A 13926-nucleotide genomic window follows, 5' to 3' on the forward strand; every position below is an offset into this window, starting at 1 on the left:
TTTATATAGCAGCAATATGATATTTTCTGTCTTATCTATCCCTTTCTTAATGATTCCCAACATTCTGTTACCTTTTTTGACTGCTGCTGCATATCGAGTGGATGTTTTCAGAGAACTATCCACAATGACCCCAAGATCTTTCTTGAGTGTTAACAGCTAATTTAGACTCCACTTTATAATCCCAGCTATACATATGTTTTCCAATGTGCATTACTCTGCATTTATCAACATGGAATTTCATCTGCCATTTTGTTGCCCAGTCACCCACTTTTGTGAGATCCTTTTGTAGCTCTTAAGTCTGCCTGGGCCTTAACTATCCTGAGTAGTTTTGTATCATCTGCAAATTTTACCACCTCACTGTTTACCCCTTTTTCCAGATGATTTATGAATATGTTGAATGGAACTGGTCCCAGTACAGACCCTTGGGGGACACCACTATTTACCTCTCTCCATTCTGAAAACTGACCATTTATTCCTACTGTTTGTTGCCTATCTTTTAACCAGTTACCAATCTATGAGAGGACCTTCCGTCTTACCCCATGACTGCTTACTTCGCTTAAGAGCCTTTGGTGAGGGACCTTGTCAAAGGTGTTCTGAAAATCTAAGTACACTATATCCACTGGATCCCCCTTGGCCACATGCTTATTGGCCCCCTCATAGAATTCTAGTCCATTGGTGAGGCATTATTTCCCTTTACAAAAACTATGTTGACTCTTCCCCAACAAATTATGTTAATTTATGTGTCTGACAATTTTGTTCTTTATTATAGAGCACCTACTATAAAGAATGTTCCTCTGATCAGACAGGTCCAGATCACAACCCCAGATCAAAACATTCCCCCACTTTTTGAGAGGGTTAAAAATGGTCTCTGTAAATGGCCTGTACCTTTATAATGGGCCCAAGTGAAACGTTAGATCCAAGCTGCTGCAGACATGTGGGTGGTTGTAAAATCCAGATCTGACCCTTTTGCAGCTTGAACCAGACTCTAAAACTAGATAAAACCCTGAACTGGAATCTGAAATCCAACTAACTACTCCTCAGTGAACTTTATAGGGACTGACTGGACTTGAAAACCACCTCTTTGGCTCGTGGGTTGAATCCAAAACCAGAAGGGACTTATTTTCTGGATCTGGTTTTTGTGACTCAAGGTGGTGGGAAATCTCACAATAACAGATCAAGAACTTTTGATGCTGTCAGACCTGGCTGGTTAGCCTCCGTTGCAAACTCTGATCTATAGCCTAAACCCAGTCCTGTTCTAAATCTGAACACGCAATCCTTGGCCTGCTTCCTAATCTGTAATTTCAGGCACGGAGATTGGCAGAACTGTAGGTTAGTATCACTGGCTCAAATTAAATCTGGCTTTAAGAAGGTTCAATTCCACTGCAGTCATGCCCACTTACAGTGAGGCTAAATTTGACTCATTGGGTCAACAGAAATTACAGTGAAAATGAAGGATCAGTCAAAATAATCTCTAATTGTTTAGATTCCCCTATAGCCCTTGACTCCAATTTTTCTAAAAGTAAATGCTATGCTTGTAAAGTTATCGATCAACTAGGGATGGTAGTCCACCATCTAGCCATCAAGCAAGCAAGCACAGCACAGCAGTGGCAGTGCAAGCCTCCACCAACTGCCCCACCAGCATAAAGCTGGAAGCACCGGTCTAGTTTCGATGCCCATTCAATCCACAACATTGCTCAGAGACCTCTGCTTATGTTCTATGATGCAGGCACTTGTTTAGTGACCACCAGCTCATTTTGTATAGTCCACACACAGGTGGAAACAAACCTGGGTCAGATTCAAATTCATCTATTCTCAGTCCCACAAGCCATCACAGTCCTCAGGGATCGGCACTTTAAAGAAAACTCTGTCCTGTACTCAATATGTGGCCTTTCCCTGCATACTGCACTGTTTTTATATATTCTCATATCATTTCATGATTAACTACTGTGTGTATTCTTTTTTCAACCCAGTATTCTTTTAATTTTTACATGGAATTATTTCAAATGCAACATAACATAATTAGCTTCCATGTAATCTCTTCTCATTATGATCCCATACTTGACAGTGTTTGCAAAGAAGCTTACTTGAGTCTTAAGTGTGCAACTTTAAATCATGCTGACGAATGAGAGAATGACCCTGTTACAAAAGCTGTTGATGCAAAGGACACAGCCCTGTGAGTTTCCCAGGTTAAACAGGCAATTCCAGTGGCTTTGTCATACAGGTCTGTTTAGAGACAGCCTTCATATGCTGGGCACATAATTTTTTTAAGTCCTGCTCAAAACCTATGACAAGTTGATTCAGTCTCTCTCACCATCCGTCTCTCCCCAGAATCAACAATAACCCTTATTAATTTTTGCTTCTAACAGAGTTCCCAAAGAGATGGTATAGTTTCTATTAAGGTGTCAACTCTCAAGATAAACTGCATTTTGGAAGCATTCTCAAACAGCCATCACATTCCTGGTAGTATATTAAAAGAGATTATGTGTTGCCTGAGACAGTCAGCCTTGTCAGGTCAGGGCAAAACAACATTTCAAGCCGATTGGCTCATATATCTCAAGGTATGTGTGCCCTTGCACAAATTCACTTTTTCCCCCCCGGTATTTAAGAAAATCGATGCTTCCTGTTCTTGATTGATCTGAAATGCAGTCAGATTGAACCCTGAATATATTTTCAGCTTGGGAAAGGGGGGGGTGGGTGAAGAGCATGGCAGTGATAATAGTAAATTACTATGATAAATAGGAATCTAGGATGACTGAAAACTCTATTATTTGGTGTCTTGGCTTTCACAAAACTCCTGATTTGCTTAATGACTTTTGTGAGGTGATAAACAATGTTTATATCCCACAGGTGGGTAGGCCAGTATCTCTCCTTTGCTAAGGTAGCTTTGTGATGCTCCAATGCTGCGAAGCTGCCTTTGTGGTCAGATGTAGGGGAATCCTCTGGTGGTGTACTGCTAATGTAATGGCTACGATTCCAGTTCCACCCTGTAGCATAGGGGGTATAGTCAGGTCTTCCATTTTCCCTGGCAAGTTATGCTGAGGTAATGGCCTGTTAGGGAACCTTAAGGCTGCTTTATCTTGCACTGGGGACTGGTCTAATATACAATGTCCCATGACAGGGGGAAGATGTGTTTTAAAGCCACATTTGTACCTCCACCCTGTGTTTTGGCTGAGCATGCCTCAGCTGAACATGACTATCAGGGCTGCAGATGTATAAATTACAATTTTATAGTGAATTCTGTTTGCATCACTTATGTTTGAACAGAAGACTTGAATAATTTCCAATACTATTCTGTGGTAATTTTTAAAAAGGTAGCTTTGGTGTACATTTTATTTAGAAATATGCAAACAGAAGAGTCAGGGAAAAGACTGTGAACATCATACTCTTGAACAAATGTATTCTGATATCCCACAAGGAGCTCTACCTGAGTGAACTGAATATGTTCCTTATCTATCAGAATCCATTACACTTCTCTATATGCCTGTCTGCTTGTCTCAGTAGCAAATGGAAAAGATACTGAAGATTAACTTTTGCACTATATTAGACATGTAATTACAGCTTTTGCATTAACAAACACTATAGCTCCGTGTACCTACAATTTTCCATTATAGTCTCCTGTTTTCATTTGTTTGTAACTTTATGGGAAATTCTTTCTTGGCATTGAAACTTGCCATTCTTGCTGTCAGCCCAGAGATGAATTTTTCTGCTAAATATGAGGAAAATAATTTCAGTCATTTTTTGAGCAGTGAATGAATGGCATAAATTAACTTTAGCTTTAAGTGTAGTTGTGTTCTGAAAAGTGACTCCATAAAAATGGCATCCTTATATTCCAGATTTATTGTCTCATAATGGCTCCCTATCAGATCTGCACAGTTTACAAAAACACACCTTTTCCAATTGCAAGCCTTGAAAACACACATGGGAATGCAAAACTCTAAGCTGGCATCTTCCCTTGTTCTGCATCATCACCAATAACCCTCTGCTTTATCTTAGTACAACTTAATTGGTTTCTTTCCTGTTCTATCACATCCCCTTCTCCTTATGGTGTAAATTACACCATCTGATTATGTCCTCTTTTTCTCTCCATGATCGCCTCCCTGCTCATTTTGCTTTGGGAACAGGATCAGGCCAGGTAATTCTAAACTGACACCCCAATTCAGGAAAACATCCTGATTCAGGACAGCACTTAAGCATCAGCACATCATAAAACACATGCGTAAGGGCTTTCCTGAATTAGGCTCTTGGCCTTTTCTACACGTCCAGGTATAGCTGCCTGTTCTATATAGAGTCATGGAGAAAGCTCTAGTGTAGCATCCGTGTTTGCAGTTTCCATTTGCTGACAGGTAATGTATTTTTTAGTATCTGTGTAGCTTTTAATTTCTCAGAAAGGCAATGGGGTACAACAGAAATTCTTTAAAAAGTGGTGTTGTGTTGTATCCATTTATTCAATTTTTCTGTGTAAACACTTTTTATCAACCCTGCGAATGTACTGAGGGCTCAATCAAAATTAAATAAGTAGAGAAAGGGACAAAGAAACAAAGAGGATATGAAACAGAGATAACAGAGGGGAAACAGAGACAGGAAGAGGTTAACGGAGAAAGGCAAGAAAATGGGAGAGGAGACAGAAAATATGAGAGAAGAGAGGGAGGCAGAGAGATGCAGAAAATTTGTCTTGACAGAAACAGCCCATTTGATCAGGCAGTGACAGGATGCACTACATACATTCAAAACCGATTAGGAAGACAGCAGCCAGCAGGAGCGGAGGCCTCAATCAACTGAGCTAAACCTAAGAAAACAAAAGAAGTCAGCTGACAATGGAACTATATGAGGCCAAATGAACAATGGGAACCAAAGAGAACAGAAAATAAGATTTAGGCAGCCAGAAAAATGAGAGGACTGCAATTCAGTACTAAAGCCTGAATGGAGTAAAGGGCAAACACTCCTACTCAGATTCCTAGTTCCATCCCTTCCCACAACACACTTTTGCTCTGCTGCAATCTGCCCCCACTAATTATTTTCAATAACAGGCACTATTTTAAAGTTGAGTACATTTAACTTTACATAATATTGACATGCATTATTGCATGACACTGGAATAGCTGCCTGGCCCGTACTGTTCCTACTGCTTTAATGATTTCATATCAAATCACATTTCAAAAATATCCTTTACAATGGTTAGTGTAGTTTTTAAAATTGACAAGCCTCCAAGACTGAACGGTGAGTTTTGATTTTAAGGCTAAAGCTTATATTTATTCAGATACTTGCAGGTTCTCGGGCTGCATGACCATGCAATAATCAGTTTACACTTCAAGTGACACAGACTAAAACACCAAATCAGACACCTTAAAAGTGATCTGCAAGAAAAAAGGAAAACCCCACATGCTACACAAGAATGTACTGAATTTCCGCATACTAACCAGGCTAAGATGAGTATGCAGCACAAAACCAAAGCAAACCAAAACCTTTTAAAATTTGTTTGAAGTCCAACAAATTCCTACTGGCTCTGCTATCATTTGAAGCCCCAGAATGCATCATTCTGTAATGTCACAGCTATACTTTTCAGGGCCTGGAACGTGTCTTTGTCTGGGTTTGTACAGTGCCTAGCATAATGGACTTGCTCAGTGGGATAGGCTGCTACAAGCACATTACTACCATGCTCTGATACTTCTGCTTGGCTTCCAGTCTGCTATTGCTACCAATTTGAAGACTTGGTCCCGATTTTCAACGCCATTAGTGGGGTGGAACCTAACTACCGCAGCAATTCCATTTATACTGTGACCCACAAAGACAGCTGATAAAGCCCAGGATACAACGCCTAAGACTCTGAAATAAGATGTACCTGGTTCAAAGAGTTCACCTGTGAAATGAGCTAGTGAAGGAGATGAGGCTCATTCAAAGTCTGATCATCCTCAAGACACAGTGGAAGACCCTCCATTTAATGCCACCATAAATAGAATAGCGGGGACACACAAATTATACCCCCAAGCAGAGCCTCTAATAACTATGGAAGGGAGAAGACGACACTGTGAAGCCCCCACAATATCAATCCAGTTTACCTGGGAAGATTGTAGATACTACAGTGAAAGGCTCTATAGAAAATTTGCTGTTAGTCAAGGTTACAACAATAAGATGTCATGGTTCCGTTGGATGGTTCTGCACACATGTTGAAGGTTTCACAAATGTTTTAAAAATACTGTGTTATTGAAAAGAGTGATAGGTTTTAAAGACTCCATGGAAGGACAAAAATAAAGGGCACATCATACTGAGAAATAGTTGCCTAGAAGATCATACAGTCCTTATATTATGAACTTTGACATTTGTCTTGCATCTGGTAGAAAGAAATAGATTTAGGGTTACCAACTTTCTGATTGCAGAAAACCGAACACCCTAACCCTGCCCCCTGCTCACTCCATCCCCCTCCCTCTGTTGCTCACTCTCCCCAACCCTCGCTCACTTGTTCATTGTCACCGGGCTGGGCAGGGGGTTAGGAGTGTAGGAATCATAGAATCATAGAACATCAGGGTTGGAAGGGACCTCAGGAGGTCATCTAGTCCAACCCCCTGCTCAAAAGCAGGACCCATACCCAATTAAATCATCCCAGCCAGGGCTTTGTCAAGCCTGACCTTAAAAACTTCTAAGGAAGGAGATTCCACCACCTCCCTAGGCAACGCATTCCAGTGTTTCACCACCCTCCTAGTGAAAAAGTTTTTCCTAATATCCAACCTAAACCTCCCCCACTGCAACTTGAGACCATTACTCCTCGTCCTGTCCTCTTCCACCACTGAGAATAGTCTAGAACCATCCTCTCTGGAACTACCTCTCAGGTAGCTGAAAGCAGCTATCAAATCCCCCCTCATTCTTCTCTTCCGCAGACTAAACAATCCCAGTTCCCTCAGCCTCTCCTCATAACTCATGTGTTCCAGACCCCTAATCATTTTTGTTGCCCTTCGCTGGACTCTCTCCAATTTATCCACATCCTTCTTGTAGTGTGGGGCCCAAAACTGGACACAGTACTCCAGATGAGGCCTCACCAATGTCGAATAGAGGGGGACGATCACGTCCCTCGATCTGCTCGCTATGCCCCTACTTATACATCCCAAAATGCCATTGGCCTTCTTGGCAACAAGGGCACACTGCTGACTCATATCCAGCTTCTCGTCCACTGTCACCCCTAGGTCCTTTTCCGCAGAACTGCTGCCTAGCCATTCGGTCCCTAGTCTGTAGCTGTGCATTGGGTTCTTCCGTCCTAAGTGCAGGACCCTGCACTTATCCTTATTGAAGCTCATCAGATTTCTTTTGGCCCAATCCTCCAATTTGTCTAGGTCCCTCTGTATCCTATCCCTGCCCTCCAGCGTATCTACCACTCCTCCCAGTTTAGTATCATCTGCAAATCTGCTGAGAGTGCAATCCACACCATCCTCCAGATCATTTATGAAGATATTAAACAAAACCGGCCCCAGGACCGACCCCTGGAGCACTCCACTTGACACCGGCTGCCAACTAGACATGGAGCCATCGATCACTACCCGTTGAGCCCGACAATCTAGCCAACTTTCTACCCACCTTATAGTGCATTCATCCAGCCCATACTTCCTTAACTTGCTGACAAGAATACTGTGGGAGACCGTGTCAAAAGCTTTGCTAAAGTCAAGATACAATACATCCACTGCTTTCCCTTCATCCACAGAACCAGTAATCTCACCATAGAAGGCAATTAGATTAGTCAGGCATGACCTTCCCTTGGTGAATCCATGCTGACTGTTCCTGATCACTTTCCTCTCATGTAAGTGCTTCAGGATTGATTCTTTGAGGACCTGCTCCATGATTTTTCCAGGGACTGAAGTGAGGCTTACTGGCCTGTAGTTCCCAGGATCCTCCTTCTTCCCTTTTTTAAAGATTGGCACTACATTAGCCTTTTTCCAGTCATCCAGGACTTCCCCCGTTCGCCACGAGTTTTCAAATGGCCAATGGCTCTGCAATCACAGCCGCCAGTTCCTTTAGCACTCTCAGATGCAACTCATCCGGCCCCATGGATTTGTGCACGTCCAGTTTTTCTAAATAGTCCCTAACCACCTCTTTCTCCACAGAGGGCTGGCCATCTATTCCCCATGTTGTGATGCCCAGCACAGCAGTCTGGGAGCTGACCTTATTCGGGAAGACAGAGGCAAAAAAAGCATTGAGTACATTAGTTTTTTCCACATCCTCCGTCACTAGGTTGCCTCCCTCATTCATTAAGGGGCCCACACTTTCCTTGGCTTTCTTCTTGTTGCCAACATACCTGAAGAAACCCTTCTTGTTACTCTTAAGGAGGGGGTGAGGACTCCGGCTAGGGGGTGAAGGCTCTGGGGTGGGGCCAGGGATGAGGGGTTTGGAGTGTGGGATGGGCTCCAGGCTGGGGCAGGGCGTTGAGAGGGGGTGTGGGCTCTGGGGTGGGGATGGGGATGAGAGGTTTGGGGTCCAGGAGGGGGCTCTGGGCAGGGACGCAGACTCCTGGAGGGGGTTCTGAGCTGGGGCAGGGGGTTGGGGCACTGGAGGAGATTCGGGGTGTGCGCTCCAGGCAGCACTGATCTCAGGCAGCTCCTGGGAAGCAGCAACATGTCCCTCTGGCTCCTAGGTGCAGGCGCGACCATGGGGGCTCTGTGCACTGCTTGCAGGCGCTGCCCCTGCAGATCCCATTGGCCGTGGTCCCCAGCCAATGGGAGATTTGGAGTGGACACTCGGGGTGGTGCCTGCACTGCGGTAGGGGAAGCGTGCGGAGCCCCCCTGGCTTCCCCTCCGCCTAGGAGCCAGAAGGACATGCCAGCTGCTTCCGGGAGCTGGCAACTGCGGCTAACTGGATTTTTAGCGGCCCGGTCAGCTGTGCTGAGAGGAGCCACCAGGGGCCCTTTTTGACCAGGTATTCTGGTAAAAAACCAGGTGCCTGGTAACCCTAAACTGGTTACTTTATTATAGAGACTTTAGCCTGATGTGTTGGTCTTTTGAGTATAGTGTGTTTTTAATTATCACAGCACAGTAATATCAGAATTCAGCCCCTTGCAGTACTGGGTCCTAAATAAAGGCATAAAAAGATGAAATGCTGACCTTCAGAGGGCTCAGTGCCTTCACTTAGTTGGCATGCAGTGTGCCCAGAACACTGTAAGATCTCGGACTGTGTAGCAATAAGGGCCTGTAGCTGCGCCTGACCAGTCAGTCAATCAATGTGTGCAGCTTGGCCACAGCAAAACCACCTGACTGGCTAAGGCAGTGGTTCCCAAACTTTTTACATCTAGCTGACCCCCCCATCTGCACTTCTTCCCCTCTGGGAGCCATGGTCAGGAGCTGTGGCTGGGAGCGGGGCCGCAGTCAGGGCCTGAGTTGCATCCAGGCTGGGGACCAGAGGCCGAGGCCAGGGCCACGGTTGGGGGTGGGTCTGGGGCCAGGCCTGGAGCTGTGTTTGGGGCTGGAGACCAAGGATGGGGCCACGACTGGGGTCCAAGGCTTGGGCTGGGGCCATGGCTGAGTGTTGAGCTGTGGCTGGGCTGGGGGCTGCGGCACAGCTGGAGGCAGAGTGGGGCTAGGTGGCCATGCCCCCCATAATGTTCCTCTGTGCCCCCCCCCCCCAAGGGTCATACCCCACAGTTTGGGGACCACTGGGCTAAGGTATTCAGATGGCTTGCTCTTAAGCCAAGCGGCTTCAGTAGATCAGTGGCTGCTCAATGAACATACCTGTGGATTCTCTGCCTCCCTGTGCTTGTCTCACTCCAAGCCCTGCATCCAGTCTTGCTTCTGCCTTGCAACTGCTCCTGCGTTCCCTGACTCCAGATAATCAGTTCTTTGACCATCAGCACTAATTCCTAGGTCTGGCTCTGTCTTGACCCTGGGCTCAGGCATTCGGACTCTGATCCTTGGCCCTGGTTCTGACTCTCTGTCTTGATCTTTGATTCTGGCATTCAGACTCTAACTTTAGTTCTGACCTTCAGCTCCAGTCCCCAGCTCTGACTGTGCCTTGACCTTGGGCTCTCGCATTTGGACTCTGTCTAGTAGGCCTGACTCCTGCTCTGACCATGAGGACTGCCTAAGACCTGACAGACTGTAACTTTTTAAAAACTAGGATCATGGGCGAGACTCTTCGTTGATGTAAATCAGTACAGCTCCATTGACTTCAGTAAAGACACCAACTGATGAGCTGACCCTGTGTCTCTTATTTGCTTCTAAAGTACCACATATATATTTTTTGATCTGTATAAATAAGACTGATTGTTGCTCTTCTGTCTAAGCACTGCAATAAAAAGGGAGTGCTGGTGGAGACATTACCTGTGAATTGTAGGGTTATTGCTAACACAAGCATGATATCGCTGTCAGCCACTCTGAAAATTCCACTTTTAAAACAATTTCACAACCACTGTTGTAACATTACAACAGAAACCAATGATCATGCAGGAAACAGAAAACGATGACATATAGTTTGAATGTGTAGTAAGTGGAGGGCAGATGGGTTAGGTGAGGGAGAGCGCGCTCTTTGGAAGACATTTATCTTAAGTAACTAGCCATTTAGGAAGGGAAAATATCCCCAGCTTGAAGAAAACTAAATGTGTTTATGTATTCGAAGAGCTTCTAAAATCTTGAACAAGACAATTAAGACTTTAAATTGGAAGGAGTAAGAAAAGGCCATTGTAAGTCTCTCCAGCTTTGTGAGGTGCTGACATGCCAGTCAATCACAATTACTTTCTAAAATATTTGAAAGGGTAAATCACTGCCATTTGTGACTTTTCCTCTGAACAGGATGAGAACAGAGGAGACATATAGACGCTACAGATTTGATTCTCCACTGTCTGTACCTTGGAGTTATTTTATCGCTGTACAAAGTCAGTGTGAAATGCTACTACTCTCACATCCGAGCACCCTGATTTGCCAGACTTTTTCTGAGAGGCTGTATCACTGAGATGGGGGATCTGCCATAGTAGAAACCTTGGGTTTTACTTCCAGCTCTGCCAGAAGCAACCCAGTGCAACCTGTTATTCTTTCTGTAAAATTGGGAGGGGGGTCGTACTTACCTCCTACTTAGGATAAGCACCTGAGATCTTGCTCAATAATATGCACTGGGCAGAAAATTCTTAACACCAGTTAGTAAAAGAGGTTATCTTTATCAGCCACATTTGAAATCTATTAAAAAAAAATAAGCTTGTTTGACTAAATCTCCCATTAAGCTATGCTGATAGACATTCAATTATATTATCATCATTTAATTCTTTACTGATTGAATCCCATATCAGGTATTCCATTATTTTGCCTGGGCTTGTTGTCAGGCTAGCCAGTCTGTAATTACTTGGGTCATACGGTTAAATAGTAGCACGACAGTAGATTTTTTTTTAGTCTTCTGGAACTTCATCAGTATTCTAAGATTTATTAAAAACAACATCAATGGTCTAGAGAGCACAGCTCATGGATGCAAGTTATCTGGAGCTGCAGATTCTAAAATGTTTAACTTTAGTAGATTCTTTTTAACGTTGTCATTAGTTACTGTTGAACTAGAAAGTATTTAATCATTATAAAATAAATACATTATCCAGCATCTTTCAAAATACAAAACTTCTTATTTAACATTTGTTTTTTCTGCACAGTTACTATTTCTGTTTAGTAATGTATCTATATCCTTATCAGGAAAAAAGGAATCCTAATATGTTTTAAAAATAAATCATACCGTCCTTATCTTCCTAGCTGTATATTCTTCATACTTCTTTTCCTAATCATGTCCTATCTAGTTTCTTAACTTCTAATTTATGTTCATTGCTGTCAACCTTCCTTTTTTCAATGTGTTATATATATATAATTTATTGTTACTGTTTGCTTCCCTCTTGACTACCATTTTTTTTTTTTTTTCTAAATCAAAGTAGCTGCCTTTGGTGATTGTGGAACGGAGAGATTTTAGGCATCTAATGAAATGTTTCCAAACAGCTCCAGCTACCTTTCATATTTTTCTGTTTATTTTTCCTTCCCAATTTTGTTCCTAATTATTTTCAACTTTGGTAAACTGGCCCATTTTAAAGCACCAGGCATGTATGTGTATATTATTTGTACACAACTAACAGGACTGCTCACATGTGGGAAGTTACATGTGTGCATATGTAGTTCTAGGATCAGGGGCATAGAAGTCCCTACCCTGACAAGTAAACTTAAGGTTGATGCCACTCTCCACTCTGTAAGGTTCTGCCACTACCTTGCATATCAGCTCTCATATGTTTGATAATCACTATGCAGAGCCTTCAGCAGTTCCTAAATAAGGCATTTAAGTAATTTAGGAAGGTAGTGTTATCTAGGGATAGGATGAGGAGTTAAGAATACTGGATTCTGTTTCTGGGTATGGTTGTTTGCTGGTAGTTTTGTGTGTGTGACCTAGGTTATGTACTTAGGCCCAGATCCTCAAAGGTATTTAGGCTTCTAAATACCTTTGAGGATCTGTGTCTTATTCTCACTGTGCCTCAGTCTCTATCTATAAAATGGAAATTATATTTACCTATTACAGTAAGTATAGGGTGTGGTGAAGAAGGATTAGTTAGTGAATGTTAACAAGCTATGAGATTAAAGACAAGAACAGAACCCAGAACTACTAATTCCCAGAGCATCCCTTTTCCAAAATGTCTCCATTTATCTGTCATTCCTCTTCTTCAAATCAAATCCCTCCTAACAACTTGTTTCTTAAAGCCAGCCTCTACATAAGCAACTCATTTCTGCAGCTCTTAGCAGCTGCCCGAACTACTGCACTCCCCCTATACACTATTAAAAAAAAATTAAAAAATCAAACTCCCAACCACCACGGCAATGCTGATATTTGCTGTTTTGCTTAAGATCCTAGCTCTGAAAGAAATAATGGGAAAATCTGTTTTCTTTCATTTTTTTTAAAGTACATTTCTAATCTTCCTGGTGGTGGAGAAAAGCTCAATCATGTGCTCGTTACACTTCAGAAACAAAATAATAAAAAGCATTTCAAAGGTATTAATTCTTTTTAAATGTCACCATTTTTTTTTAAAAAGATCCGATTTTGGGGGCTCGATTGACGCTTTCAGGAGACGAGGGGGTCAGGAGTCTTGTACAACTCAAATGAACACAACCAGAAGTGTCTGTAATACAAAAAGAAAAGTGATCCCCCTGCCGAACTTCCCTTTCCCCCGCCTACTTGTATTGTTACCCCACTAATTCTCCTCCCATCCCATCCCATCCCATCCCAGTCTCAGGGCTGGCCAGCTTATCTTCGCCTTGTGTCCACATGAGATTGCAAGCGTCTTGGGCCAGGGCCCCTGCCACATTTAATACCTATACAGCACCATGCATGCCTAGCCGCTGTCACAGGGAGCCATGCCCAGTGGATCCAGCGTTACCTGACTCCAGCAAGGGCCAGCCTTCCCTTTGCACAGAGGGAGAACCTCCTGCTCCCGCACAGGGCAGCACCTGGGCCCCTCAGCCTCGTTGTGAGCCCAAGATGGCGGCGGCCGCGGGCTCGCCCCGTGTGGCGACACTCGGTCCCCCTCAGCCTCGTTGTGAGCCCAAGATGGCGGCGGCCGCGGGCTCGCCCTATGGGGCGGCGCTGTGGCCGCAGGCGGGGTGGGAGTGGGGTTTCCATAGCTGCAGTGAGTAGGTGTCACACACCGGGGCGCTTCCTGGTTGGAGGCCGCTGGGGCCGGGGCACTGTACGGGGAAGCGCCTGCGGGGAGGAGGCGGACGGAGGCCGAGGCAAGGTAGGGACGGGACGGGACGGGACGTCCGGCCACTGCGCTCCGACTTGGGACCGGCGGCCGCCCCGCTCCGTCCTCACGGCCGGTGGGTCATAGGGGAGGCGGACTCCTCCATTCCGAGCCGCGGGGGGTGGCGAGCCGGGCCCCTCCACTCGCGGGTAAGGGGGGGGGGCGGACCTTTCTGTTCCGAGGGGTTGAGGAGGCGGACCCCTCCATT

At 44.4% G+C, this 13926-nt stretch overlaps 1 protein-coding gene and 1 long non-coding RNA gene across 6 annotated transcripts in view; one reads left to right on the forward strand and one right to left on the reverse strand.

The window, feature by feature from the left end:
• Nucleotides 1–10017: 10017 nt before the first annotated feature.
• Nucleotides 10018–13873, reverse strand: LOC140905435 (uncharacterized). Its single transcript, XR_012156848.2, has 2 exons — nucleotides 13356–13873; nucleotides 10018–13097 (listed from the first exon to the last, which is right to left on the reverse strand). It is a non-coding gene; the product is annotated as an uncharacterized LOC140905435 (long non-coding RNA).
• USP6NL (USP6 N-terminal like) overlaps nucleotides 13521–13926 on the forward strand; it is a 215753-nt gene continuing 215347 nt past the window's right edge. For 2 of the 5 annotated variants that reach the window (XM_073328776.2, XM_073328783.2), the window contains exon 1: nucleotides 13611–13794. The gene's annotated coding sequence lies outside the window, so the exon portion shown is untranslated. The other 3 variants (XM_073328781.2, XM_073328777.2, XM_073328778.2) reach the window with 3 other exon arrangements.

This window comes from Lepidochelys kempii, chromosome 1 (assembly GCF_965140285.1).
Source record: "Lepidochelys kempii isolate rLepKem1 chromosome 1, rLepKem1.hap1, whole genome shotgun sequence".
In the NCBI taxonomy this organism is placed as follows: Eukaryota; Metazoa; Chordata; order Testudines; family Cheloniidae; genus Lepidochelys; species Lepidochelys kempii.